The following is a 20,440-nucleotide window of genomic DNA, read 5'->3' on the forward strand; positions in this document are numbered from 1 at the left end:
GCCCAACCCACAGAGGAAGTAGGGACTTCTGAAGGGTGGGAGATACTAATTAGGTGAGAGGAGAAGTGCATATTTGAGGGGGCAGAGAGCTTCCTGAGCAGAAGGAATGGGGGTTTGCATGGGATAAAAAGAGCATGGGAGCTCCTTTGAACCGGAGAGAAGGTCAGTATCTCTAGGAAAGATAAGAAAGATGGAAGGTGAGGGTAGGCAACAAAGAATCTGGAGAGGTAGGTAGAGGCTGGTTGGCCTTATAAAGCAGGTCAAGGAGCTGGGATGTGGTCCTGAGTGTGAAGCCCATGTGGGTGAAGAATCACTGCAATTCTGTAGAGAATAGACGTGGAGTAAACAGGAGTGAAAGCAGAGATTTAAGAATCAGGGAGAGAGAAGCAGGCAGCTCAGACTGAAGTGGTGGCAGTCCAGGCCCAGAGAATTGGATGGATTGGAAAGATATTTAGAAGTAAAAGGGGATGCCTGGGTGGGTCAGTCGTTTAAGTGTCTGCCTTTGGCTCAGGTCATGATCCCAGGGTCCTGGAATCAGGTTCCATAACAGGCTCCTTGCTTAGTGGGGAGCCTGCTTCTCCCTCTGCCTGCTGCTCCCCCTGCTTATGTGCCCTCTCTTTCTGACAAATAAAGAAATAAAAAAAAGAACAGAAGTAAAAGCAATGGAAGAATATGTTGGTTGAAAAATGCCCATGAAGGGATGCCTGGGTGGCTCAGTCCGTTAAGCGTCCGACTCTTGATTTTGGCTCAGATCTTGAGCTCAGGGTCATGAGTTCAAGAGTTCGAGACTCAGGGTCACCCCACATTGGGCTCCATGCCTAGCATGGAGCCTACTTAAAAAGAGAAAAAAAGAAAAATGCCCATGATGGAGAAAGGGCAGGAGAAAAGAGAGGAATTGAGGGTTATGCTCAGGTTTCTTTTTTTTTCTTTAACTTTTTATTTTCAAGTACTTTCAGACTTACAGAAAAGTTGCAAAAATGGTAGTTTCTGTATATCCCTCCTCATGCATCTCCCAATACTGACATCATACGCATTCACCATACAACCATGAGAATCAGAAATTATGCTAAATATTATCACTAAATGAAAGACCCCACTCAAACTTCACCAGTTTTCCCATGTTTGGTTTGGGTTCCAGGCTCCCACACCTCATTTAACGTTATTTATTTCTGGTCTCCTGCCATCAGCAACAGTCCCTCAATCTTTCTCCTCTTCTAGGATCTTGAAATCCCTGAAGACTATACGTCAGTTGTTTGCTGAATGTCCCTCGAGTCCACCTGTGTGGCGTCCTCGGGTTTCTGCCTCTGACAGCAAGAAGGTAGGTTCCTTAATTCAAATCAAAACCACATTGAGATACCACCTTACACCAGTTAGAATGGCAAAAATGGACAGGGAAAGAAACAACAAATGCTGGAGAGGTTGTGGAGAAAGGGGAACCCTCTTACACTGTTGGTGGGAGTGCAAGTTGGTACAGCCACTTTGGAAAACAGTGTGGAGGTTCCTCAAAATTTAAAAATAGAGCTACCCTATGACCCAGCAATTGCACTCCTGGGTATTTACCCCAAAGACACAGATGTAGTGAAAAGAAGGGCCATATGCACCCCAATGTTCATAGCAGCAATGTCCACAATAGCCAAACTGTGGAAAGAGCTGAGATGCCCTTCAACAGATGAATGGATAAAGAAGATGTAGTCCATATATACAATGGAATATTATTCAGCCATCAGAAAGGATGAATACCCAACTTTTACATCAACATGGATGGGACTGGAGGAGATTATGCTAAGTGAAATAAGTCAAGCAGAGAAAGTCAATTATCATATAGTTTCACTTATTTGTGGAACATAAGGAATAGCATGGAGGACACTAGGAGAAGGAAGGGAAAAATGAGCAGGGGGGAATTGGAGGGAGAGATGAACCATGAGAGACTATGGACTCTGAGAAACAAACAGGGTTTTGGGGGGCGGGGGGGGAGGATTGGTTAGCCTGGTGATGGGTATTAAGGAGGGCACGTACTGCATGGAGCACTGGGTGTTATACGAAAACAATGGATCGTGGATCACCACATCAAAAACTAATGATGTACTGTATGGTGACTAACATAACATAACATAACATAACATAACATAACATAAATAAATAAATAAATAAATAAATAAATAAATAAATAAATAAATAAATAAAAGAAGGTAGGTTCCTTATGGGCAAGGGCATGTCTGACTGCTCACTGACAGATTCCCAGTCTTAGAAGCAGTACTGACTGTGTTGAAGGAATGGCAGGGAGGGGGAGGTGCCAGCCACTGAGATATGGTTAAAAACACGCTTCATAGATCCCCTCCCCCACGGTATTAGTCTGCTCAGCTGCCATAACAAAATATCATAGACTGGTGGCTTAAACAACAGATGTTTATTTCTCACAGTTCTGGAAGCTAGAAGGCCAAGATTGGGGTGCCTGCATGGTTGGGTTCTGGTGAGAGAACCCTGGCTGGCAGACAGCCGCCTTCCTGCTGTGTCTGCACATGGTGGAGGTAGAGCCAACAATTCTCTGGTGTGTCTTCCTGTGAGGACACTAATCCCATCATGGCAGCCCTACCCTCATGACCTCCCCTAACCCTCTTACCCACCCCCACAAAGCCCTATCTCCACATATCATCACATAGAGGGTTGGGCTTCAACATGTGAACTGGGGGGGAGGGCAACAATTCAGTCCATAGCGCCCACATTAGCAGAAAGCAGAAAATGTTGGTTAGAAAAAAAAAATGCTTTTCTTGAGTAGATCCATGAAAGTATTGAAGCACCTAATGGACTTGGGTTCTGTTAATGACATTGCCTTTTTGAGCCTGCTAGGCACGGCGAGTGATACAACAGTGAGCTATACGTGTGGCATCAGCTCTCTTGAGCTCACCTGCCACTGCGGAAAGGAAATGAAGGTCAATGGTGATAACAGGGCGGGCAGCCTGTGGTGAGTGCATCTATGGGAGCACAGCCAGGATGAGATGCAATGTAGGAGGGAGTCCTCATGGAGAAGGTGACAGGTGAGGGTGACTGGTGAGGAGGTGGTCAGGGTTCGGGCTGGTGGTGAAGGCAGAAAGGAAAGAGGTTGCAAGTGAAACAAAGCCTTTGAATGGAAACCAAAAGGCAGAGAGCCAAGGGGTGTGTTTGGAGAATGGAAAATGGCAGGCAGTGGGGATTGGCTGGAGTGGCTGATGGGACGTCAAGGTGCTGAGGCTGGAGGCTGGAGGCTGGAAGGATTGGTTAGGTCCAAATCCCAACAGTCTTTGCTTGTCACCAAACCAAAGGCATTTAGCTTTTTTCCGTGTCAGTAAGAAGCAGGAGAGCGAACTGCTCAGAACTCTTTTTTGTAGAGTCAGGGTGTGGTCTGGATGTTTCTTTGCCTCCTTACTGAAAGGAGTAGCTTTAGTGGAGGCAACACACTGGACATGCTCAAGGACCTCTGGTCCTTACCGTCTTGTCTCCTGACACTCCACACGTGTATCCCTTTCACATGCCACACCAGCTCACCTTTGCAAGTGCCAGGTTGAACTCTGGTGAACTCTTGCCCATTCTCTTAGCACCGGCTGGAGGTTCTTGTCTATGAGGCTGCCTGCCTCTGATTCATTTGAGCAGAGTTGACCCTTCCCTCTTTTCTGCCCATGCTGTAACTAGAACATCTCTCCACCATTAATTTTATGACAGTTCCCTCACATACTTCAGTCTGACAAGACTGAAAGGTCCCTGACAGAAGGAGCCATGTTTATTTCTCTGTATTCCTAGGGTTAGCACCATGATTGGCACATCACTGGTACTTAACAAATAACTACTGCATTTAATTATTTTTAATTAAATAGTAGAAAGAGCACTGGAGGGGTGCCTGGGTGGCTCAGTCAGTTAAGCGTCTGACTCTTGATTTAGGCTCAGGTCATGATCTCAGGATCCTAAGATCGAGCCCCACATCAGGCTCTGCCCTCAGTGAGGAGTCTGCCTGAGATTCTCTCTCCGTCTCCCTCTGCCCCTTCCTTGCTTGCATGCTCATGCTCTCTCTATCTCTCAAATAAATAAATAAATCTTAAAAAAAAAAAAAAAAAAAAAGAGCACTGGACTAGGAGCCAGAAGCCCAGAATCTAAAGTCCAGCCCTACACACCAATGCAGTTACAACCCTTCTGAGTCAGCCTCTTCATCCATAAGAAGAGCAAGGGATGGTAATCTCTATTCCATAGTTTTGTCCTGGAAGACTCTATTACATTTCTGGAGCGTAACCAGGGCTGAAGTTCTGTCCTACCCCTTAATTATTTGCTCAGAGTCTGGAGAGTTTACAGAGCAACAACAGGCATAACACAGATATCGCTGCTACCACTGGTAGTTCTGCTTCATGCCAGACATCACCAAGGGCAGAAAAAGGACCTCTTGTGCATATTTGAAGCAGAAGTGCAGTGGGAAAGGGACTAGAAATTTGATCAAGAAACTAGCATTATCCAGGAGAGGGAAAGCAAGAGCTACAAACGGAACTGTGCCAAGAAGCTAGAGCAGTTTGCCCAGGATGGCCACGGCCTACCAGGACACTAGCATGACCTGGGGCCAGAATGCCACCAGACTTCACCTGTAGACTGTAAGCTCCATGACAGGTGAGGCCTTGTCTGTTTGGTTCGTGGCTGTATCATCTATGCCTAGTCCAGGGTGTGTGCATAACAGTAGCACAGAAACATCACGTAACTTCTTTGGACCTTGATTCCCTTGATCTCAAAAATAAAGGGACATCCCATTCTCCCAACATATTCTTCTATAAGCAACAAAACCTGTTAACATTTTCTAGCATGAAGGTAGGTAGCAATAATGCTGATGGCAACTGAGGAATGATAATTTAACAAGGAAAAAAGAGAGGCAAACATAGTACCATTGTTGTGTCTCGCTGATCTCCACAGATGGGAGCAAGCACAGAGAGATGGGAGAGCTGGAGAAGACGAAGGTCTGGAAACACGATGGGGTCAGTGCTATATTGATGACTTTTTTTTTTTTTTTTTGGACTCTTTGGCCAGAAAATGGCCTTTAGGTTAGAGAGAGCTAACCTGGGCCTTGGATGAGACACTATTTACAAACCTCAGCGAAACACAGACCTCCACACGTTTGCAGTTTGGGGGCTTCTACACCCCCTTTGTCAATCGGCTGCCCTCCCCAGCCACCTGAGATACTGGTTACCATGGTGACCACCCACAATGGACCCCTGTGTCCCCTTCCTCAAGGGGGCCAAGCGAGGCAGAAGCCAGGCTGGACTAGGCCACACAGATGAAGCCGCAAGCCGAGCAAGGCTCACAGCTTCCACAGTTGGCACCCTAGGGAGGCAGCCAACTTGATTTCCCAGATGACGTAAAGGAAGGAGGGTGAGTGAATGCTTGTGTCTTAAGCACAGTGGGCCTTTCCATTCCTCCTGGGGGTGACGCTCCTTTCCTCCCTCCAGGTTTTTTGGAAAAGCTCCTACTTCTGCCTGAAATGCCCTCCCACTCTCTTATCTTGGCCAACCTCAGGCCCAGCACAGATATCTCCTCTTGCGAGAAGGCAACAATTCTCTGGTGTGTCTTCCTGTGAGGACACTAATCCCATCATGGCAGCCCTACCCTCATGACCTCCCCTAACCCTCTTACCAGCCCCCACAAAGCCCTATCTCCACATATCATCACATAGAGGGTTGGGCTTCTCAACCGCTAGATCCTCAAGCCTGCACGCCATTGCACTCAGCACAACTATCAGCTTACCATCCTGCCAACTGCAGTTATGGGACGGCAAAGCTCCTGGAGGACAAGAGCCAGGTTCCAGTTCACTAGCATATCTAGAACCCTTAGCACAGTTCTGGCATAAAGCAGCTGCTCAATAAATATTTGCTGAATGAAGGAACTAGAAATTTTACTCCCCTGTCGTGGGAGGAAGATGAGACAAGTTGATATCACAGTTTAAATAAAATCCACTCACCAACTTCCGCAAGGTATCTGTGGTCTGTGAAGCTAGAACTCCATTCCCTTTGCCTTCTATAACCACAGAGCCTAGTGTTAAACGATAATCCTTCAACATAAAAGATATTTGGGAAATGTTCAAACTCACTGCAAGGTGGACTTACGTTTTGTAAAGATTCTCAACAATAAAAGCTATAACAGAAATTATAGGGTTATCCCTGAATGAACTAGAAAATGAAATTAACCATGAGCTGACCCTATCCCTGCCCATTCTCCCTCCCTAGTCTCTTCCATTCTCCAAACGTTCTGGTAAATTAACACTTCACTACAATATAGGAGTGTGTTAGGAAGTGAATGAACGAATATTTTTATGGCTGAAAGAGGAGTGGGGGAAGGATGAATGACTTTCTCCTGTAAAGTATTGACTGGTATTTCCCAGTCTGAAAATAGGAACACAACACTTCACCTCTCTGGATCCTGGTTTCTCACTTCTAAAAATGAGAAAAATAACGTCTGCTCTTCCCTCCTTACCACAGGAATATGAGCTAGTGCCTCAGCATGTATTGGAGGCTAAGGAAGCTCCTGAACCCCAAGGGTCCTTCCAGACTCTCCTGAAGCTTCCATATAAAAACTCAGTTCAATTAACCATGCAAGTTTCTGTGGCATTACTATTCCCAGGCAGGTGGCTCCCAAGCACAGCCAGACCATGAGGCTCTTATTACAGAAAGGCCATTAGAACCCAGCCCAGAGAAGCTAGCATTGAGAGTAATTGCTGGAGAGGAGTAAACCCACCGCTCCCCTCTCTGCACCCTGCCCACACTTTAATCCACCCAGCTCTCTGAGGAAAGCTATCCTGGGTCTTAAAACATAGCAGGGCAATTTGAAAAGCAATGAGAGGGAGAGAGGATTAGGCCAAGTGGAAAGGAATATGTTTCTAATGAGGAGAATGAGGTAGATCTTGTATTGCTGTACTTTGGTACACACTTTCCCTAGGAGAAGTCCTCCTTCTCAGCCCAACTTGTCCACTCAAAGATTAGCTTCTCTGGCAATCTTTGTCCTGTTTTCTCAGGCTTCACTAGTCACCCTTCCTGTGTGGTCCTTCAGCACCTTGGATGCAATCCTGGTTCGAGGAACCCATCATGTTGTCTTGGGGTTGCTTCTCACACTAGATTCTGAGCTCCCCATCCTGCCTCCTCATTCCCAGGGCCTGGCACCCAGTTGTGCTGAGTCAATGGTCACACTGATCCTTTTGCTGCCATCAGACCAAGTAGACCAGGAAGGAAATGGACAACAGGACATTTTCATCTTTAAATCATGACCTTTGGGGATGGAAGATCCCTTAAGAAGTCATCAAATGTATTCCCCTCATTGAGCAAGATTAATGAAGTACCTGGTGAGACATCCTCACGTTCTGTCTTTGACTCAGGTCCCCAGCATTATTGTGCCCAAAGCTATCTCATCCACCCTCAGCTAGCTCCACCTCCCCTTTTGTGAAACCTATTTAATAACTGTCTTTTTATAGCAAAAATATGTCCTACCTTTTTATTATGTACAATTTCAACCACATATAAAAGTAGAGAAAAATATATAAAATATATATAATTATAAAATATATAAGTACACATAAAATATAATGTAATAAAACATTTTTTAAGTAGATAAAATAATACAATAAACCCATCACCCAATTTCAGCACTTTTAAACACATGATCAGTCTTGTATCATCTACAGTCACTGGATTGTTTGGAAGCAAATTCCAGCTAGCATGTCAAATAAACACTTTTTTACTTCCTTTACATTCACAGGGAAGATGAAAATTAATTTAAATCATGAAGAACCTCTATGTGTTTTTTGGGGGGGGAGGAAGAACCTTTGAAATCGTATCATATACTCCTCCAAAGCCCCAAACTGATTTTTTTTTCTAGCAAACACTTAATGGGTGTCCAAAGCAAGAAACAAGGCAACAAGTATTATGTAAAACATCAGTACTGATTTTGCAAAGACTAGACTCTCCAGGCTCTGTCTGGAACAAAGGTGGGCAAAAGGCTGGAGCAGTGAAAGGACCAACACCCTCAAATGCTTTTTTCTTCTGAATTCAATAGTCGTATTCCCTGTGCACACCCCCCCACTCCCTTACCCCTTCAGCATTCTCGCTCACTCCCACAAACATGCACCCAACAGGAGAGGACACCTTTGCACTCTCACGGACACTAGCCCTCATTCACGGGCAGCTGCCTGGTTTGGACAGCTGTTTCCTAAACATGTTGGAGAATTTAGAGCCCCAGTACTAGAAAGCTTTTCTTTCTCAAGTAGCACATTGTTCCATGGAGGCTTAATTCTGCGGCTCCCAAAGGGATTGCCACAGGATGTATCAAAATAGACAACACACACTCACTCAATGTGCCAAAGCACTCCTTTTGGGGTGTCAGGTTAAAAACTGTTAAAGTACCACTGCATAATGGCCAATGCTATTTCTGCTGATGATTATTAACTCTGTTTATATGCCTAAGATCCCATATTGGGAAAACTTTATTGCCTACTCAAAACTTTCACTCCTCAGGTGTCATCTTGTCAATCTCAAAGCACTTAGCACACAGCACTTATACTCCGGGAAATGTGCGAGGCATGTTTATCATCCTCCCTGGATAGAGGTGGAAGGAGCACCCAGACAGAGAGTTCATGTTTATGGGGAGCCCCTTCATGCACTGCAGTAGGTGTTGTCTACTCAAATTCTTGCAATGATGCTATGAAGTATTTTTTTTTAAAGATTTTATTTATTTATTTGACAGAGAAAGAGACAGCGAGAGAGGGAATACAAGCAGCGGGGGTGGGAGAGGGAGAAGGAGGCTTCCTGCCGAGCAGGGAGCCCGATGCAGGGCTCGATCCCAGGATGCTGGGATCATGACCTGAGCTGAAGGCAGAAAGAAGCTTAACGACTGAGCCACCCAGGCACCCCTATGAAGTATTTATTTGCTCCGTGGTACAGACAAAAGACACTTAAGTTCAAAGGATTTAAATGATTTGGCCAAAGCCCACAGCTAGGAAGTTCTAGAGCCCAAGTTTTAAATGAGGTTTTTAAACCATCAAAATCATGGCCTTTTTTCTGTACTAGTAATTCCCAATTTTTCCATGTAGAAGTAACTACACCCATTGAAATTATTTTTATTTTTTAACTTTTAATTTTGCAATAATCTCAGATCCATTTAAAAACTTGTAAAAATGGCACAAAGAGTTCCCATTGACCCTTCAGCCAACTTCCCCAAAGGTTAACATCTTACAGACCAGTGACCAAAACCAGGAGCTTAACGTTGATATGATACTGTTAACTAGTTTACACACCTTATTCAAGTGTCACCAACTGTCCCACTAATGTCCTTTACTCGGTGCAGAATTCAATTCAGATCACTCATTGTATGTAGTTGTCATATCTTCTTAGACTCCTCTAATCTGGGACATTTCCCTCATTGTTCTTCATTTTCTGTGGCCTTGACACTTTGGGAAGGTACTGACTAGTTGTTCTGTAGAATGTCCCTTGATTTAGCTCCCTTTTAATGTGTCACTTTCACAAACACTCAAGTGACTTGACTAGTACTTTGAGTATTTGTTGATTGAGAATATACTTACTGACAAGATGCTACACTAAAGTGAGGGATGCTTTTGACTTTGTTCATCACAGTGGCTTTCATACACATTAAAAAAAAAAAGTATGTATATCTGTGTGATAATTTTCACTTAGTCTACCAGCAGTGCTTGGGTATATTTAGTTTCATCTAACCTGATGATGTCTTGGCAGCGCCTCCTGAGATCAGCAGTCACAGTCACACACACACCAAGGCAGAAATTCTCAAAGAAAATTTGAAGAAGTGAGTAAGGTCAGATAACAACATTAAGAGCTAATGTTTATTGGACATCTGCAAATTTATCCTTATGTTTGCATTCCACACTATGCCAAGAGTTTTGCATGTGTTCTATCGTTTGAACCTCACAGCAGCCTCTGAGACAGATACTATTATTATCATTCCCATTCTGTAGTAGAGAAAAATGAAGATTCTGGGTCTGTAAATGATTTTCCCAATATAATATCACTACTACACAGCAACACTGGGATTTGAAAGCAGTTCTGCTCGGCTATGTAGGACCCATGTTCTTATCCACTGTGCTAACTTTCTGCAAAAGCATCTTTGATTCTTTGCTTCCGTTGTTCTTATGCCTGGAACAGTCTTCATTGTCCTATTTTCCAGATTCTTCCCTTGATTTGGTCTTTAAGGTCCAGTTCTAAGTTCATTCTTCTAGGGAGACTGCTGTTGGTGGAGGAAGTTGGTATGCCGGCCCCAGGTGCTGCTCCTCCACATGATATGGCATGAAGAGGATAGCAGAACTAGAAGGGGCTTGGATATTTCTGAGGACAACCTCCTCCTTTTATAACTGAGGAGATAGTAACAAAACCACTGGTATTTACTGAGTGCTCACTGTGGGTCAAGCAGTTTCTACATGCTCAATATGTGTTCTCTCATTTACCTTTCTCACAACCCTAAGAGAGAGGTAGTAATACTGTTGAGGGAGAGACGTCTAGAGCTCACCATACCTGAGTTTCCTCTCTTCCCAGGCACCCAGGAGGATGACACTCTCCATCCCTACTGCTATTAGGTAGAGCCATTCTAGATTCAGCCAATGAGCTGTAGGTAAAAGCAATGTGTCATTTGTGAGCTGATGCATGTCATTGTGGGTACTCAGTGAGCTATGCGACAGCAAGCTGTGTACTTTCTGTTGCCTTGCCTTGGAACTCTGGGGCTTCCCCAGTGAGGCCCCTGATTTGACTTTGCTCAAGAGTACTCTCTGAACATAATTCAGGAGTGAGAATTAATGGTTGTATTAGCCAGGGAAATTAACATTAGCTGGACAACAGACAAACCTCCAAGTCTCAGCATCTTAATATAATCAAAGTTTGCATCTCCCTCGTGTTACAGCCCTGTGTTGGTTAGCTTTTTCCATCTTGCAGCTATCCTGTTTGAAACTTATAGCTCTCAGATCACTGAGGCAGGGAAAGAGAGAGATGCAAGAGGTATCACTTCCTGTCTCTCCCCTGAGTGACACATGTTACTTCCTTCTTAGTCACATGGTCCTGTGTCTTCGCTCCACCTCCAGTGCCCACCCTCCTGTTGCTTGTATGTCCTCAGGTCTGGGGGAGGCATCTCTTCTTCCCCACTTTGTTTGCCTCTCCAAACTGTTGCCTAATAACACAGTCTTCCTGAATCACCTGCATTAGAACTGTCAAAGCCAGTGGTTGAAAATGCAGATTTCAGGGCACTACCCTGGGGCCATGGCCTGGGACTCAGCATCCTCCCCCCCCCCCCACCGGAGGCACTTCTTGGTATCCACAAACATTTCAGAACTATTATAAAGTATGCGGCTCAGGTCAATGTCACCCAAATTTCAGTCACGTACACTTTCAAGGTATGCATGTACTATCTATACTATTATTTACTTGATACTTAACATTTTTCTTGAAATGTCTTACATTTTTACTTCAATAAATGTATTTCTAAAGGAGACTTTTGTCACTACCATAAATAAAAAACTGATGTCATTTACCAAAGTAGGAATAGACAAGCTGTGTCTATATGATAGAATATTATTCAGTGCTAAAAAGAAATGCGCTATCGAGGTACAGAAAGACACAGAGGAACTGTAAGTGCATATTACCAGTGAAAGAAGCTAGTGTGAAAAGGCTACATACTGCATGATTCCAACTATATGACATTCTGGCAGAGGCCAGGCTATATCGCCAGGAGTTAGGGGGTGGGAGCAAAAGGATAAATGGTGGAGCACAGGGAACTTTTTAAGCCATGAAACAATAATAATACCATATATGATAGACACATGCCATTATCCATTTGTCAAAACCCTTCAAACATATAACACCAAGAGTGAACCCCAATGTAAACTATGGACTTTGGGTGATAATGATGTGTCAGTGTTGGTTCATCCATTGTAACAAATCACTACTCTGGTGCAGGATGAGGTTGGGGTGGAGGGTTGGCGACAAGTGAGTATATGAGAACTCTGTACTTTCACTCCAGTTTTGCTTCAAACCTAAACCTGCTTTAAAAAATAATCTATTAATAAAAGAATAGATACATACAACTGCAAATAAAACAAGACTAACAAATTATAGCTAGATATTACTGGATGTCCAAAGACTCTGAGCCTGATGCCTTCTCTTTGTTTACAAAGGAAATTGACAAGTGTTAAAAAGGTGTTAAAGACATATTATCACTCCAGTGAGATTTTCCCCTAGACATAATCATAAGGCATGAGAACAAACTGAAAAGAGAACAGCGTTCCTCACTTGATGATCAACATTATTTAACATGGTGTCTGTCTGCGGTATCCATCTCATCCCAGGCTTTCAAGAAACACTAGTCTAGGGATGACCCTGAATGCAAACACCTTGCTGTCACACGTTGGGCAATCATTTCTTCTGCCACTCCCCCTATGTGCTCCTCTGTGTGCATAGCCTGCTCCTGGCCTCTAGGGACTCAGAATCTAGGAAAGTATCTTTCTGCACAGTTCCTGCCAAGAAGAGAGTGCTGCTTAATAAAGATCTGTCAGGAACATAGCGGTGATGGAGATACATAAAGACAACTATGTTGGGGGTGAGAGACCTGGGCAGGAGAGCAGGGAGGTTGAACTGAATCAGGCAATACAGAGGCAGAAAGTCAGCTAAACAGACACACTGGATCTGAATGCGCACCTCTGATGTCAGGCACAAAAACAGCTGGGGTTTACTGTGGTCAAAGCACAGCCTTACTTAGAGCACCTGATTTTTTAAGGCTGTAGTAACAGAGAGTAGTAGGAAAGGCAGCAGCATGATCTGGGAACCCTACTCCAGGTCTCTGAGTCACATTGACAGAATGGGGGTAATTATCACTCCCATTTAATGAACAGCTTGCTGTGTGCCTAGAACTTTAATACAGCATGTCCACCACTTATGGTAAGTGTTCAAGCGGAATATTTTATTCTTGTTTTGTAGACAATGAAATCAAGGTCTAGGGAGATTAAGTAACTTGCCCAAGGTCACCCAGCTGGGAAGGGCCCAAATTGGGATTTAAATTCATGTCCTTCTGACTTCAAAGCCTGTGTTCCTCCCATCATTCAGCAAGAGAACAAGAACAGCTCTGCTCCTGGCCAAGTGGACTCAAGCCAGGACAACAATCACTATGATTGCTAGGATAAGAATCATCACTATTTGTTATTATAGAATCTGAAAAGGAGGTTGGATGGGGCGGAGGGGGGTCTCAAGGGAGCATCCATATCCCTCTTGCTTGGCATTTTAATTTGTATACTGACACACATATGTGCACATGTACACACACACAAATACGCCATCTACCAACCAGGGACCACAGATAGCACTACGAGTCTGGAATGAACATGTGCCAAGAAGGAGACCAAGGGATCCACAAATTTTGAGCCCCTACTGTGTGCAGAGTCATATGCTCGCCACTAGGGTGGCTTCAGAGGCTTCTTTTGGAGAAACTGATGTTGATTGACTTCAACCACATCCAAAGGGACCTTTCCATAAAGAAGGAGACTAATTTGATCTGTCCCCCTCAACATCTCTGAACAGGACCCCTGAAGAAATCCTCACACGGGCAACGAACTAGACCCGAGACTGGGGCTTGAATCATGGAGTTCAACAGAGCCTCCATTTGTGGATCCTCTTTTTTGCTGATAGTTTGCATTTACCTAGAACTCAAGTTGTAACTAAATCAGTTTTGCCTATTTTGTTATGAGGCAGTCAGTCCCACGTGCACCCCATTTTTACTTTTAACACACGCAGAGGGAGGTATCAAATGTGTACTCTATGCAATACGCACGCATAGACTCTATCTTACATATGATACATCTCGGTAGGGAGATGGTGTGCAGCTCAGGCCACACAGCATTCACTTGCCAGCTCCTTTACATCCGGGCTCACTTCCAACTTGGCTTCCTTCCCAGCAAACAAGAAGCAGCTCGCTCATTCCCACACTCCTTCGAGTAGCCCCTCCCCCCTCAACCTGCTCCCCCTCCCCCAACTTACAGGCCACAGCTGGGCTTCTCCAACACACCAGCTGGAAAAGAGGAGAGCGGTGGTGGAGGGGAGGAGAGAGAGAATCCTAGTATCTGGCCTTTCTCCTCCCAGGCTCTTTAGAAATCCGTATTTTACTCCTGCCCTACCAGCTTTATTAAGTACTTCTCTATATGGGGGGTTCAGCTAGAAGCCACACCCAATAAATTAGCCAGCCCACCACAACCAGACGCAGGCTGACAAGTGAGGAAGGATGACTCCAAAGTGAACACTGTGTAGAGGATCTACAGACAATCGAGGTGAGAATCACTCCACAACTGTCAAGACAGAAGGTGCCTCTCTTCCTCCAATCCTTAATTCTGTCAAAGTGAGACAGGTGCACTCGATGTTTTATTCCTGTGCATGTGTGTGCATGTATGTGTGTGTAAAAAATAGATGGCTAAATCTGGAAAGTAGCCAAGGACCTGATGGTGGAGGTTGAACATCCTTACATCACTTCCCAATAAAGAATGAAAGCACAGGGTCCTTGCAGCTTTCCGTTTAAACAGGACCAGGACTGACCAAAGTAGAAATGGAAAAACCACAGTGGAAAACCCAAGAGGGGAACATGACAACACCTGCTCATGACTCTGGGTGGGGGGGTAACTGGGCTTCCCCTTTTCTGGGACGTTCTGCATCCTGAGGTCCACAATAGTATCTGTTGCTTATTGTTCATGACATGCTGCTTTCCTACTTTCGTATGTGCCCGGTGTAAATTGATGATTGAGAACAACTTAGGATTTCTGTGAACACAGGACAGAGATTATTCTTTGTGATTTCTGCTGAAGGCACATTTGTACATGCCATCTATTGCACACACTAAAATTAAATGCTGGGATGAGATGACCCCTTGAATTGAAAAGGGATGCAAGTTCATCTCTTTACACTTAGATTAAAAATGTCTCTGGACCCTCAAGCAATATCCTTGTAATGAACCCCAACTTTCAAGCTCAGAAAGGATCTTGAGAGTCATTAGCTCCAGTCACCCGTTTGAGCCCCCTTTCTAAGGCAGACTATACTATCTTGGGACAGCTTTGATAGAAATTTCTTTCTACTATCAAAACCAAAGTTGGCCAAAGTACTGCCCTTTGTGATCCCACAGAACAGGTCTGCCCCTTCTGCACAGCACATTTTCAGCAGTTGATGCTGGCAAGTGTTTTTCTTCCTTATAGTCTCTTCTCCCCAGCCCCCTACCTGTGGAGCTGTCCACTGGATGAGCTCTAGAGGATCATTCATTCAACAAAAACTTACAGAGTATGAAACAGGTGCCAGGCACCACATTGGGAGCTGATGACCCAATGATGAGCAAACACACACAAGTTGCTGCTTCTAGGGATCTTATAACCCCTTTGCATACCTTCCTTAGACCCAGACAAGAGGGTCCCTTGCTGAAGAAGGCTCCACTCTGGCCCTGCTTCACCTGTACCCTTCCCATAGGAAATCTGTGAGGTCTAGGAGCTATGCCTCTCTTCTAGAACATGCTCTGATTACCTGGGACCCCAGAATTCCTGTGTATTGAGACATGAGCCTGCTCTCAGAACATTCAAGGTTTCTCTTCCTTGGGCTCAAAGGAAGAGGGGCAAGGGACAACTGTTTAGGCGTTGTATGGACAGAGCTTGAGCAAGCCAGCTGGAATGTCCACGTGTGTGTGTGACAAAGGCTCATCCTGCTGTCAGATGTAGCCAGCAGTGGAAAGAAAATCAAAGTGGCTTGTAGACTAAGGGCTGGATACCCCCATATGGCTAGCACAGAATTCTAAGGAATCCAATAATTCTAAATTCAAACCTGTCTTCCAGGTTGTTTTGACATTTTATTTGCCAGGATAGGAGGATAAAATTCATTTTATTTAACAGTTATCTGGATTTATTACTTTTAGGTATTTTGGCTTATGGTATGTGAGCCTCTATCTATACTTTTGTTCTAGAGTCCATAAATGTTAGAGATGGGTCCATTCTTCGTGGAGACTGATATTAATTAAATGATCATACACACACACACACACACACAAATGTAAAATTGAACCATAGTGCTAAGAAAAATAATACACTGTATGGGTCTCTCCTAAAATGCTCTACTTGATCTCCATTCCCAGGGTTCTGATTGCATCTTGGGATCTCCAGGTTTTCCTGAGCACTGCAAAGCTCTTCTCTTACTCTCCCAGGACCCAAAACACTGACTAAAATATTTCACACTACTCTTGCCCCTTCTGAACGTGGAGCTCCATGGAAGCAAACACCAGGAAGAATAAGGGAGGTAAACCAAGCCTGCTCATCTCTTCCAAATTCATTTCCTCTTTTCCATTTGGTCCAAAACAGGTGCCCCCCCACCACCACCACTGCCATGGTGGATTTCATTCTTGAACCCATCTCTAGGTGCTCCACAGCTGACCCTGCCTAGGAGATGGTTTCACCTCTTTGTCGAGGTGTCCATGTGTCTCACAGCTCTTCTGCTTCCAGCTGTCTAAACTCAGCCTACATCCATTGCTTCTCACTTGGTCTTCAGCACCAACAGAGAAGCCTTCTCTGACTAATTGGGGAAAAGGTAGCACATTCCCCCCACTTGTCTCTCTGAAAAGGCACCCCACACACTAGCTGCTTTTAAGCACACATCTCTTTCTTGTATCCAATATTACTATAATTCACCTGGGGCCCACTGTTTGTGAGTTCTTGATCTCTATCAGTCTCTCTGATGTCTGGGTTAGATTGTGAAACTCCCAGAGGGCAGGGCCACATCAGCCCTGTGTCTCCAGACTCTGCTTGGCAGAGCAGCAGGCCTAGGGAGGCACTTACTTAATAAAGACCTTTGATGATGGAAACAGGGGAGCCGCACTCTGCGCCTAGAGGATTGTGAGTGCACAAGAAGCAATCTACTACCACCACCAGACCACAATCACAGCAGTCCTGCCAGGGACTAGACTGGGAGCTGGGGCCCACTGTTCCTTTTAAATGAGGCAGAGGGAGCACTGTCTTGCCCTCTGAGATAATAACAGCAAAACACTGTGACAGCATGGCTCTAACTGTGTTGACTGATCTGTTGCTCAGAATGACCATCAGTTGGGGTCTATCATTATTATCCCTGTCTTACAAAGGAAGAACCTGAAGCACGGAGGGGCATGCTACTTGTCCAGGCCTCGAACTGGGGCCATCTGGTTTCAGAGACCTCAGCTTACCCACTATGGTCCATCGAAGTGAACCAGTGCAGCTTCAGCCAGAAATAGAGGGTCAAGAGCTGCCAACTGGGCTCTTGTCCCACACTTCCATGGATCCTTGACCCCTGTCCAACCTGGATGAATGGCTGAGAGGAGGGGAGTGGCTACTCAGTCAGCTTTCCAGCATGGAGCCAAGTTGGCTCTCCAAGCATTTATTCACACACCATCCACCTGCCTTCTCCTGTCCTCTCTTCTGTTTCTCAAACATGCTAAGCTTGTTCACACTTAGGTCTTTGAACCTGCTATTTCCTCCACCTGGAATGCTTTTCCCCCAGGCCAATGTATCAGGGGGTCCTTCTCATCACGTAGGGGACGGCTCAGATGGCACATTCTTGGGAAGGCTGTCCCTGATCACTTTTTCTAATGTAGTTGCATCTTTCCCAAAACCTCCCTTTCATTCTTGTCTAACTCATTATCCTGTTTGACTTTCATCATGGTCCTCAATACCATCTGAAATCGCTTTATTTATCTACTAATTGACTGGTCTGTTTCTGCATCTCTACTAGAAATGTCAGCTTCAGGACAGCAGAGGTCTCACCCGTTTTTTTCACTCCTGGATACTCAGTGCCTGGGACAGCATCTGACACACTGTAGGTGCCCAGAAAACATTTTTAAAGTAAACGCATGCATGAATGAATGAATGTAAAGACCATTACAGATGTGCAAACCTGGAACTAGTTGGACCCTCCAGTGGCCCCTTACCACATAGAAGCCCTTGTCAGGAAGAGATCAGATCTTCATTTGGGGCAGTCTTTTAGCCCCTGGAGCAGCAGGCAAATGACTAGGGAGCTGTTTGATTCCTTTGTTTGGGCAAAGAAAAGACCAAGACATTCAGCTGCTGAGATTGCAGACTGTTCTCCCTTCAGAGCCACATGTGCAGGATTGCTGGACAGCTGGCTCCCTGAACGGAAAATAGGATACTGATATCTCAGCTCTTCACTTTCTGTCTTTCTGTCTCTCTGTCTCTTCCTACTCTAGAGGGTTTCCCCATCTCCCCTTTGTCGCCCTTCCTCACTGAAATCCTGTGAAGAAAATTGAGTAAAAAGAGGGAAAAATATGTTCATATCCAACACATGCTTCTCTTATCACTACTATAGCACAATCTCATTAAAATCTCCTGGCTCCTGCACGAATAATACAAACCCCCAAATAGAATCATCATATGCAGGGAGTGCTTGACTTAATCCAGTCTTAATGCCAACACGATGCCCCTATTCCTTCCACATAATAATAGAGCCCATTCCTTTATTGGTGTTAGCTTTTTTATTCAGTGCTTTATTTATGACACACCATAAAAATAATGAACAAGAAATAAAAGCTCCTAACCTCCGCCCAGACCCCATATCACATGCGGGTATTTCACAATATTCCTACTGATCCTTTTCTTCTTCTTTTCAACAAAGTACTGCTTTTTCATGATCAAAATACCTGCCATTATATTTTAATCCCTTTCAAGATGTTTTCAGGCTTATTATCTACTGAATCCTCCCAACACACTTATAAGGAAAAAAAGGAGGACAGAAAAAGGTGCCTCTAAACCACAGAAGTTGGAAAAGGGGCCCAGAGGCATAAAGTGATTTGAAGAAGTTCACACAGTGAAATACCATCCAGAACAGGCTCCAAGTCCTGCTGTTTTCTAGAGACAAGGGTGTTTCTGCCAGAAGCCACACTCCCAGCAGCCCCTGTGACATGCAGACCTAAGCCAACCCATATGGGAAAAAAAAAAGCTTAAGAAATTTGGAAGCTAAGTAATTCTTTCTTTTGGAAAAGATGAGGCTCCTGATTAGGGCAAAAGGCTGACCAGGAGCATCCCAAAATGAGGCCTCACTCTTGCTCTCAGCCAAGCCATCCCACCTTGTGCCCATGAATGGAAGTGGAGACAAGGTCTGGAAAAAGGCACTGAGCAGGTGCCCTGGACTGCCTCACCTAACAAGAGTCCTCAACTCTGGGCAGGACTTCATTTGGGACTTCAGTAAGCCTAGTCATAAGAAGGAGGAACCCAGCCCTTAGCCCCTCAGAAACATTTATGCACACTGAGATCTATGTCACCTCCTCTCATAATGCCCAGGCTGTGGCCCTGGTTATCATCTGTCCCTGAAGCATGTTGCCCATTCAGAGCAAAGATAAAATGAATGAAAATATCAGCTAAGCCTGTCTCTCACAAAGCAAGCCTTCAGCAAGAGCCAGAGCCCCCTCAGGATCACTGGCATGGCATCTACTGCTCTCCCACTTGTTCAGGAAGCATCCAGAAGTCTTCCTTCCACTTCTGGGAAGCTACTGAAAAAGTAGCTGATGCGACCACAGAACCCTGACCAAGGTGCAATTTAACGTTCCTTCTCCAGCATCACTAACTAGATCAGATTTTTCAGATGAGACTTTTCTATCTGGGATTCTGTGGGAAGTGTTGCCATAATTCATGACTCTTGGGGAATGTCCACATACTATCTCCAGCCTCTAGCAGACACTAGATTGGAAGTGGAGCTGAAAGGGCTGGGGTGAGTCTATCTGTGAAAATCTGAATGAACAGGGAAGGGAGGACCTTCAAACTTAGGAAGACTGGTCCATGATTGTACTTGGCAACCCCTGTCCTGGATGGGGACGGTTTAAGGGATATTCTAAGTTGATGTGCTTCAGGCCTGAGAAGGGGAGTAGATATGACAAGATTCCTTACTTCCTTCTCCATATCTCTTAAACTCACTCTCAACCCACTTACCTATTTGCTTTCAACCTAGGAAAAAAAACATAAGTCTTCCAAGAAGTGTCTTAGCAAACTGTAGAGTCTTCTTGGACCTAGAATCTCTCCCCATTTCTTCCTTGCTGACTAAAACATACTGCTGAGGATGTCAGTGTAATATGGTAGGGGGTAGTTCAAAGTAAGAGAATAGGGTCAGGCCTGTTGTGTTTCAGTCTATGAGAATAGGGAAAGAGGAGACAATCTCTGCACATTTCCCTCCAAAGAGGGAAGATGTTTGAATCTGGGACTGAAGATGGGCTGGGGGAAATGTCAGTAACAACAAATCAGATAAAAAGGTATCTTGGCTTCAAGCATGAATGTACCACCAAGTTCCTTCATTTTATCACTTCTGACTTCTGAATCTTCTCTTCTGTGGATGCTTATGGAATTTCTGGATGGAATTGAAGACACTAGCATTGGAAGGAAAATTCAAAAACTGGG

At 44.7% G+C, this 20,440-nt stretch overlaps 1 protein-coding gene across 1 annotated transcript in view; it reads right to left on the reverse strand.

Moving 5' to 3' along the window:
- Positions 1-20,440, reverse strand: part of MARCHF4 (membrane associated ring-CH-type finger 4) — a 106,305-nt gene that overhangs the window by 85,139 nt on the left and 726 nt on the right. The window lies entirely within an intron of this gene.

This window comes from Mirounga angustirostris, unplaced genomic scaffold (genome assembly GCF_029215605.1).
Source record: "Mirounga angustirostris isolate CCGP_5_RB_7025 unplaced genomic scaffold, mMirAng1.0.hap1 SCAF_3, whole genome shotgun sequence".
Taxonomy (NCBI): Eukaryota; Metazoa; Chordata; class Mammalia; order Carnivora; family Phocidae; genus Mirounga; species Mirounga angustirostris.